A 10,090-nucleotide genomic window follows, 5' to 3' on the forward strand; every position below is an offset into this window, starting at 1 on the left:
ACTTTGTTCTGAGTGAGACATAATGGAAAGGGAAGGACTTGGGGTACATCATACAAGGCAATGGCAGAAGCCAGCTAGAAGGCAGAGTTTAAAATGGATACCTTAAAAGCTACAGTTGCATGAAGAATACACAGAAGAGAGACCACATAATTATGAGGGTCATAAATTGGGAAATTAGAGTCTAGAATAAACAGAAAGAGAAAATGAATGACAGAAATATTTCTTTAAATGGGTGCAAAAATGAAATTTAAAAACTAATGAAGTTGTGTGACCCTGAGCAAGTCACTTAATCCCAACTGCCTTGCCAAAACACACATACACACACACACACACACACACATATACACACAACAAAAACTAATGAACAGGATTAGCTGAAAGGAAGGAGGAGAGATCTACTTGATTAACTGAGAAGAAAAAAGAGGAGGAAGAAATATATAATCAGATAAAAGCAGAAGAGAAAAAAGAACTGATAAACAAAACTCTAAAGTAGGAGGGGTATCAAATAAGAAGACAGGATCAAGGGTGAGGAGAAGAGAGATCGTGGAAATAAAGTAAAGTAACTGAAGGAATATAATATTGTTTATAGCATAAGAGGGAACTTGAAACTGAAAAACTTATGCAAGGCAGCATTAATGCAGTTAGAATAAAATGGAAGGGAACAAATGGGGAAAAAAATCTTTGTATCAAATTTCTCTGATAAGGGTTTGTTATACAACATATACCAATATGTCATATTATATATGTATATATATATATATGTCATGTTATATATATATATATATATATATATATATATACACACACACACAACATATATACAACTTATATATATTTATATATACAATATATATATGCAACAAATAAATATATTAATAAATAAAAATACATGTTTTGTGTGTGTATATAAATAGATATGTAGATATATGTAACAGCCATTTGCCAATAAATGGTCAAGGGGTATGAACAACTGTTCTCAAAAGATGAATCTCAAGATATTTGCAACCATATGAAAAAATGCTCTAAATCAATAATAGTAAGAGAAATACAAATCAAAACAACTTTAAGCTTTCACCTTATCCCCTGCAAGTTGGTAAAAATAACCAAAAAATGGCAACAATCTTTTAGGGTTTGTGGAAAGGCACACTAATACATTGTTAGTAAAACTGCAAAATAGTAAGACTATTTTAGAAATAATATTAATATTAATATGCAAATAATATTAATATATAAATAATAAAATGAACAAAATGTTCATGCCCTTTGAACAAGAGATTCCATTATTGGGTTTATACCCCAAAGAAGCCATTGATAAGAAAAAAGTCCCCATATACTCCAAAATACTCATAGTGGCACTTTTTTGGTGGTATCTAAGTATTGGAAACAAAATAATTGCCCCTCAATTGGGGAATGGCTAAACACCAGAGCTTTACATGGAACATGGATGAGAAGAACTACATGAATAAGTCTTTTCCAAAGATTTAGCCAGTGACAGGCAAAAAGAGAAAGAAAAAAGGCTTGAACTTCCCATGCAAAATCTCACCCCTATTTTCTAACCTCTCATCCAAGCTCCATCTCTGTTTTAAAATTGTGTTCTGACTTTTCCGCTTTTGACAGATTAAAATTTCTTTCTTTTGCAGCACCTCCCTGGAGCCCCTGCAACAAGTTCTACAGGGATGAAATGTGTTGCAAACTTGACTACTTCTTTTTTCAGTGTAAAGACTAAAAGAAATAACTGACTCTCTGTCTCTCTCTGTCTCTCTGTCTCTCTCTGTCTCTCTCTGTCTCTCTGTCTCTCTCTCTCTCTCTCTCTCTCTCTCTCTCTCTCTCTCTCTCTCTCTCTCTCTCTCTCTCTCTCTCTCTCTCTCCCCCTCCCTCCATGATCTCCAAAGATGTCATGGCTTCAAATGTCTTCTCTATGTAAATCTAAACATCCAGTCCTTTTATCTCTTCTGAGCACTAAGCTCATGTTCCTACCTCAAACTCAACATATCTAAAGCTAATTATCTTATCTACTTAGACATCCCTCCAACTTTTCTTTTTTCCCTTGATGGCACCGCCATTCTTCCAGTCACTCAAGTTTGCCACCTTAATATCAACCCTTAAGTCTAACCAGTTTCTAAGTTTTCTCCAGAAAACTTCATCTGTTTGATTACAACCCTTCTTCCATTTGATCCATTGACTATGATTACCTCTCAACCGATGTTCCTAAATCTAACCTCTCCTTGCCACAATCCATTCTCCATACTTTGCCAAAATGATCCTATGAAAGTACAGGTATGCCCATGTGATTCCCCTGCTCAAAGAGTTTCAGTGGCTTCCTTTCACCTCTAGGATAAAATACAAACTCATCAGCTTAACATCTGAAGTCCTTCATAATCTCTAGCCTGTCTGCATAATAACTATATAGAACTTCAAGATTTGCAAAGTGCTTTACAAATATTTCATTTGATCCTCACAACATCCGTAAGAGGTCAGTGCTCTTTTTATCCCCATTTGGTTGTCCACATTACTCTTCCTTATGCTCTCTACATTAACCTTCTTATTATTCCCAATATATGACAACCATCCTCTCTTCCTTCCTTTCCTTTCCTTCTCACCTCACCTTCATTGAATCACTATCTCCCTACAAAGCTCAGCACAAATGCCACCTCTAGGCAGCAAGGTGGTACCACGGATAAAACACTAAATCTTAAATCAGGTATATCTGAGTTCATATCCTACTTCAAACTTTTACTAGTTATATGACCCTGGGCAAGTCATTGATGGTCTGTCTGTCTCAGTTTCCTCATTTATAAAATTGGGATAGTAAAAGCACCTACCTCCCTGGGTTGTTGTGTGGATCACATGAGAAATTTAGAAAATGTTTTGTGCACCTCAAGGTGCTATATAAATGCTAGCTATTATTACTGTCTCCTAAAGGAGACATGTCCTGATTCCCTTGCTTGATATCCTTCCCCACAGAATATTTTTAATCTATTTTTGCATATAGCTTGCATTTACATATGCATGTACATGTTATATCCCCCATTGGAATGTACAAGTCTTTTAGGATAAGGATTGTTTCATTTTTGCCCTTGTATCCCCAGCACCTATTACACTGCTTAGCGTGTAGCAGGCATTTGATAAATATTTATTGAATTGAACTGAATTCTTCCCGAATACTAAACTCCTAGATCAAGTTTACTGGAGAGAAAAGGAGGGGTTTTCAAAAAAAAAAAAAAGTGCTTCTAGAATCCAAGCAGAGGAGTTCAGAGACGAGTGGGAATTGGAACCAAAAATACAAAAACAAACCCCAGCAAGATATAAAGGCAAAGTGAAGGGGAAAAATGTGGACCATACTTTTTACTAGCACTGAGTTACGTGGCTTTTGTAGGCCAAGAGGAAAAAAAGACTCACCTTTTTATTGATTTCAAATTCTTTTCCACTGGTAGAGAGAGTGGAGGCCAGAATTCTGGATGACTAGATCCTTAGCAAGATGGAGCTCAATGGAAGGAAGTTTTACTTTACCCTCTAGCAAACCTAAGTGGAGGAGGGTGGGGAACAGTTGCTTAACTGCAGTAGTATTTTAAGTCTGGATTACTATATAGGTCAAGTTGAGACTCATCAGAGGAAAAGAGATCAATTCTCCAACACTAAGGGCTTTCCCCTTATTGGAGGAAGCCCTCAGCCCTAGGGAAGTACCATGGATCTGATAGGCTACATAGATCCCCAGGGAGTGCGGACGCCAATGAGAGGGAAAGAAAGTTGTCTTAACTGTCTATGGGCCTGATTGTGAGTTCTCTTTGTTTTGTATTTTAGTTGGATTAAATAATGTCTCTTTTTCTACTTGATATATTCTTAGCCTGAGTGCTTGCATGGGAGTTAAAGGTCCTTTTACCCTTTTTATAGTAAGAGTAGACATATGCTACATTCTGATGTGCTAAAAAGTGTGATTTATTAGAAGTGTCCCAATATTTAACCCAGTTTGTATAAATCTGACCCAATTCTGGGTTACAGGTTACAGTTTATTATTTGTTTTCTAGTAAAGTCAGCCTAGTTGAGGCAGAGACAAAGACAGAGACAGAGAGACAGTGGGGAAAGGGGGAGGAGGAGGAGGAGGCAGCATGTCTCAGGCAAGTTAAATCATGAACACCACTTTGACCACTTTTTCTCTTGTGAACAGAAATACATCAAACCAACAGACATGTTTGCAGCCCAGCCTCTGCAGCCATAACTGAAAAGAGAAATCATTGTGAAGAGGGGACCCATCTTCCTCATCATCACTAGACACAGCTGCTAATAAACTACCACCAGTAGGAAGTCAGTATGAGTCCTGAAAATGGCAGCACCACACACACACACACACACACACACACACACACACACACACATACACCAGATTACTGATTCTGCTTCCAGTCCAGTCCTCATAACCATAATCTAAGGAAGAAACTCCTGTGGAGAAGGGGCAACTATCCTTACCAACTGCCAGATAATTGCCACCTACAGAATAGGTAAGCCAGCCTAGCTAAAACAGAAAGGCACTCTGAAGGAAAGATATCAGGCAGTATGCACCAGGTAAATCAAACTAATATCATCACCTCAACCATCATCTCTCTTCAGACCAATGCGGAGAAAGCTCAGGACTATGAACCCAAGAGCCTTGGGAACAGCAATGCTTTTGGCCCAGCATGCTCAATCATCACCCTGGAAAGCCACCACTGCAAGATGCAGGCTGACAACTGCTCAACATCAGAAATTGATATCATTTTATCATTAGAAATGACATTAAAGAAGAGATATTGACATCTATTCTACTGCAACCATCTGAGACATTTCCACATGACTTTCAGCTGTTGGTTGTGGTGGCTGTTTCCCCCATTAGTGTGTAAGTTATTTGGCTGTCTTACTTCTCTATTTGTATCCTCAGCACTTAGCACAATGCTTTATATATAAGAAATGTTTAATCAATGGTTTTTTCCCATTCATTTATTCTCATCAAATTTACTCAATGGTTTTCTCCATTCATTTATTCTCATCTGGAGTTCAGAACTTAGTGTTCTTTAGTAGATTGTCTCTGTTTTCTTTGAGATATTCATAGTCAGGTTCACAATCACTAATCACATGAGCTAGCATAGGAACTGAGGTAGGTTAGACAGACATGGGCTTGCCTGAGATAGTGGGATGCTTGAATTGTGACTTGATTATCAACTAGAATCCTTCAGGTATTCAGCAGGCTTGTCTCAGTTATCTATATCATTCCCACTCTAATACAAAAAAGATCATGAAGAAGGAAGAATCAACAGGAAATAGGTATTGATTAGATATGATTGGTGATGAAAAGAGAAGAGTCTTAAAGATAACTGAATTTTTAAGCCTGGCTGACTGGTAACAATTATATGCTCTCATTCCTACCTCTCCCCATATTCCATCATTGACTGAGGCCATTTTCACTTTTCTCCTAGATTGTTCCACTGTGTGCAATGACATGAGTTTCAATGCTGACAGCACCAGTGGTGCCCATGTAAGTATGAGTAAACCACTTAACATTACCATTCAACAATTTCTCCATCTGTAAAATGTAGACAGTGATTCTGTCCTTCTCTGCTTCATAGAAGAATGTTGAAGATAAATGTGATAATAAGTAGGAAAATTCTTTGAAAGGAAAAAGGCTATGCAAATGAAAGGTGTCATTTATTGTTTGTTTTGCTTAAATTAATTTATCTCTTTTGCCTGATCTTAATTCATTGTAACATTTCTAGCCAATTCTATTATAATAATCTCCTGGTGACAACTGTCTAGAAGTTGCTACAAAGCAGGATAGCTCCCCAGTTACCTGCATAGATGAAGCCACCCAGCTTACTTAATTCCTTTAAGTTTTTCAAAGTTTCCACTATCTCTATTTATGCTTACAAGTTAGAGCTATAAGTAAAGAACTTTCAAATCACAGCACTTAAATGCTTCTAACTCCAGGGAAAATATGAACTAAAAAAGTAGCAATAATAAAATAAAGAGTGTTGTTCTTAGGCCAGTATTTTTTTAAAATCAAATTAAGAGTTCTACTCCCAACATGGAATGGGAACCAAGGGTGAATTGAAGGACAATACAGGAAAATTGAACAACTTGTGATCTTCCTTAAAGAGTTGTAGATTTCAAGAATGCCATTTATACCATAACATATATGGTTATATATTATATAATTGAGAAGTAGAACTCATAATTCTTTGGCTGAATAAATAATGTTCAAATTTAAGTATTTAAAAAATCCAAAGCCAACTGAAGATATAAAAGATTTTCAAATTGTCCACCATTTTGAACAATCTGTACCAATTACCTCCTGCTTTAATTAGTTCAAGTAGAAGAGAGGAAAAAGTTGACGGAATATGCAATAAAATCTAATCAAAGATAGAAACAGAAGAGTGTAAATAATGAACAGAAGGATCACAACCACCTTCAAGAAAAGATGCTTATTTTTAAAGTTCTATTTAGATACCACTGGCCTGTCTAATTTTTCCTGAGACAACCTTCCTTTCCAGTTAAGAATTGTGCAAACATTGCACATCTTCAGCATGCCTTGCTAACCACAGATTCCATTATGTGTTTAATAATTGACTATTCAATAGAGCATTGATGCATTTTTGTCGGGAACTAATTCACCTTTGTCTGTGCATCAGCATGAATGTACAGTGAATCACAGATGTGATCTTACAAGTGCTTTCAAGGGCTCTGTTCAGTTCGGTGTTCTCAGTGTTATTCATGCCAGGCACCGTTCACAAAAAATGCGTTCTCGCATGCTAAAACCATCCTGCAAATGTGATTTATGAAAGCAGGTGGATTGCAAGACTATACCTTCTCCCTTCTAATGAGAATGAAGAAATCACTATATGCAAGGTGCTTAACCCAGCCAGGAAAATTGCAGAGTGCAAAATTAACAAAAATGAATACCCTTACAGCCCATTAAGGCAGGGGACTTGCCCAACAGGAAATCAAGTTGAGATAAGTTGGAGGAGAAAGCAGGTATTACAAAATTCATACATCTCAGCTTTTCTGTAGTGAAAAACACAGGCAAGGAAAATCCCCACTGTATACTGTCGAGCTCCCACCTTCCTTTTATCGATTTGAATTTATGAATTTTAGAGGGATTGCAAACAGCACAAATGGTGCATAATATTTTGATGAACTGGTCACACTGTCCTATGTAATGCTCTCCTCTGAAGGAGAACTCATAATCCTTTGGCTGAATAAAATAAGCCCAGAACTGATGGTGTGGATCAGATGTTTAGGACGATTTGTATTATATTAACTTTTCAGGAAAAAAAAGGTTTATGAACTCATTCCACAACTATTCTTATTCACTGCAATCATCATGACTGTATTAAGTCAATTCCTCTAGACTTCATTTCAAGTGGATGCTTTGCATAGTCTGTGCTGGCTTATTCAATTAGATATAACAGACTGAGGACTTACTGCTGGTTCTGGTTACAAGTGATCAGAGTTCAGACTGCTTTGTGGAAAGAAAATAGTCCTCTGTTAGAATGGGTAGCAACATACTCCTCTGCAATACATCTTCTGAACTATCAAACAGTCTGGGTAAGGGAAAAAAATCATTCTTTCTGACCTTTGCAGAGGCTAGGTATGTGATTTGATGATTCATGTATTGTTATTCATAAGATTATCTGTTCCTTTCAAAAATCTAACCACAAAATCTGATTCAATGACTTTCTCACCATTGGAACACAGGTCACAGATTGAGTCTCTACTGTTTGGGGGTGGGAGGAAGGAGTCTATTTTTTTTTCTTTTTAAATTTGTTCTAAATTAACTATCCATCAATTTCATGAAGAGGCTCTTTGCTCTCATGTTTTAGACCTAAATGAAGCAAAGGTGTTCTTCCTAGCCCCCACAACTACAATTTTCTTTGTGCTCTTCAGTGCTTTTGTGATTTTCATCAAGTTGATTTTAATAAAGTCATGAAAATTACTATGGACTCAGAAGCCCAGGGCCTAAAAGAAACTGAACTGGATATCTCAATACATGTGAAAAAATATAACCCTTTCTTCTAATGTTTATTGGAGCTAAAATCTTGGCTTACTTGGAATTCATTTAGGTTGGAGGGAAGTTTCAAAACCTGATGAATATTAATTAATTATAAATTAATTTAATAAAAGCCACTAGCTTTCCAGACATTGCTGCCTAGTGTTCAAAACCTCTCAAATTACCTTACCTAATGTAACCTCCAAAGAAGACCATGGCCTAGGCAATCAAAGCAAATGATTGGCTTTGAAGCTAAAGAGGCTGAGTCCACATGAGAAGCCAACCAAGCTCCAAATGAATGATCAGACTGGGAGAGAGCAAGGATTTTCCAGATCACTGGGACCTAGCGTGGGGAATCAAGTTGGGAAATTAGTATGGGATGAGACAAGATAAGAGGCATTTGGAAAGAGCTGACTGTCAGATTGACCCATATCATCACAGAGTGGGTATTTTATGGAAACCTATTATGGGTTGTTGTTATTGTTGCTGTTTTGAAGGCTTTTGCCTCACCCTGCATTGATGTGCTAGCATGCTCCTCAATCCCAAGAACACTGTGGCCCAATCTGAACAAGTGATACTAATAAGGCTATATGGCCTCAGACATATTGTGAAATCAGTTTTCCTTCCTTGATTGCCTTTTCCTGGGCTCCTTCTAACTGAAAAACTACTTAGAGTTCCCTCAAAAAGTCCTAAATAATTATAGCTATTTCAGCAAAAATCATCTAGTGTAAGTGAGACAATACCATGCAGTAGCAAGAACACTGGCTCTGGAGTAAGAGGACCTGCATTCAAATCTTACCTTTGATGTTTATAACCTGAAAGAAGTTTGGGCAAGAAACAAACTCTCAGGGTCTCAGTTTCCTTACCTATAAAGTGAGGGGTTTGAACTAGATGGCCTTTGAGGTCCCTTCTAGCTCAATATGGATAAACAGAATAAGTAATCAGCTATTGCTACTTCACTGAAAAACTTGAAGGCTAAACACCATTTGGCAAGAATTCATTCATTCACTTATTCAATAGGTACTTATTAAACAGGTATAGAAAAGAGGAAGGCCAGGGCAGAAAGGTAAACATTAACCTTGAAGTCAGGAAACTTGAATTCCTGTCCTGCCTCTGACCCTCAGTAATTGTATCACCTGGGCAATCACTTAACCTGCAAGGCAAGCAACTCACTATATAAGCTACAGATCAGTTGTCAGTCTGCTTTGGTAAGTGGAGTTTGATAGTCAGTAAACGTTTATTAAGTGCCTATTATGTTTCAGGTGCTATGCTAAGCATTGCGGATGCAAAAAAGAGACAAAAAACAGTCCTTACCCTCAAGGAGATCATAATCGAACTGGGGAGACAAGAAGCAAACAAATATGTAGAAATAAGCTATGTGTGGGAAGGCTCGGATCCCTACTTAATTAATCACTCAGAGGCCTTCAAAGTGATGACAGAAAGTTTATTTATTCGATTCTCGAGAAGCAAGACAATCCTGTACCAGTTCACCTGGAGTAGGAAAGCCTAAGACAAAGGAGAAGCAGTGATATTTATAGACCCTAATGCAAGACCCACCTCCCTCCACTGACCATTATCCTCATTGGCTGAGAATATGATCTTACATTCTAGATGTGAAATCTAACCAATCCCTTTTGAAATGAAGACATCAAAGAATTATGTAAGTTTCACCCAATCATTGAGAACCTAATGTACTACACAGTTTTATATCCTTATATGGAATTATTCCACTCTAAAAATATTGTAACCTTGAGCCTCTCAGTCTTACCTCACCCCTGAGAGAAGAATTACAATCTGAGAAGTCTTCACTAAACCTATTCCACTCAGCTATATACAGGAAAAAATTAAGAGAGGAGGACACTAGAATTAAGAGGGGTTAAGAAACACTTCTGATAGAAGACTGGATTTTAGTTGAGACTCATAGGAAGCCAGTACATGGAGATGAGGAAGGAGAGTTTTCTAGACATGGCAAATAGCCAGAAGAAATGCCTAGACCTGTGAGATGGAGTATCTTTTTCATAGACTAATGAGGAGGTCAATGTCATGGGATCAAATGGCAGGGAGAGAGGTATAAGA

Source organism: Notamacropus eugenii, chromosome 5 (genome assembly GCF_028372415.1).
Source record: "Notamacropus eugenii isolate mMacEug1 chromosome 5, mMacEug1.pri_v2, whole genome shotgun sequence".
Taxonomy (NCBI): domain Eukaryota; kingdom Metazoa; phylum Chordata; class Mammalia; order Diprotodontia; family Macropodidae; genus Notamacropus; species Notamacropus eugenii.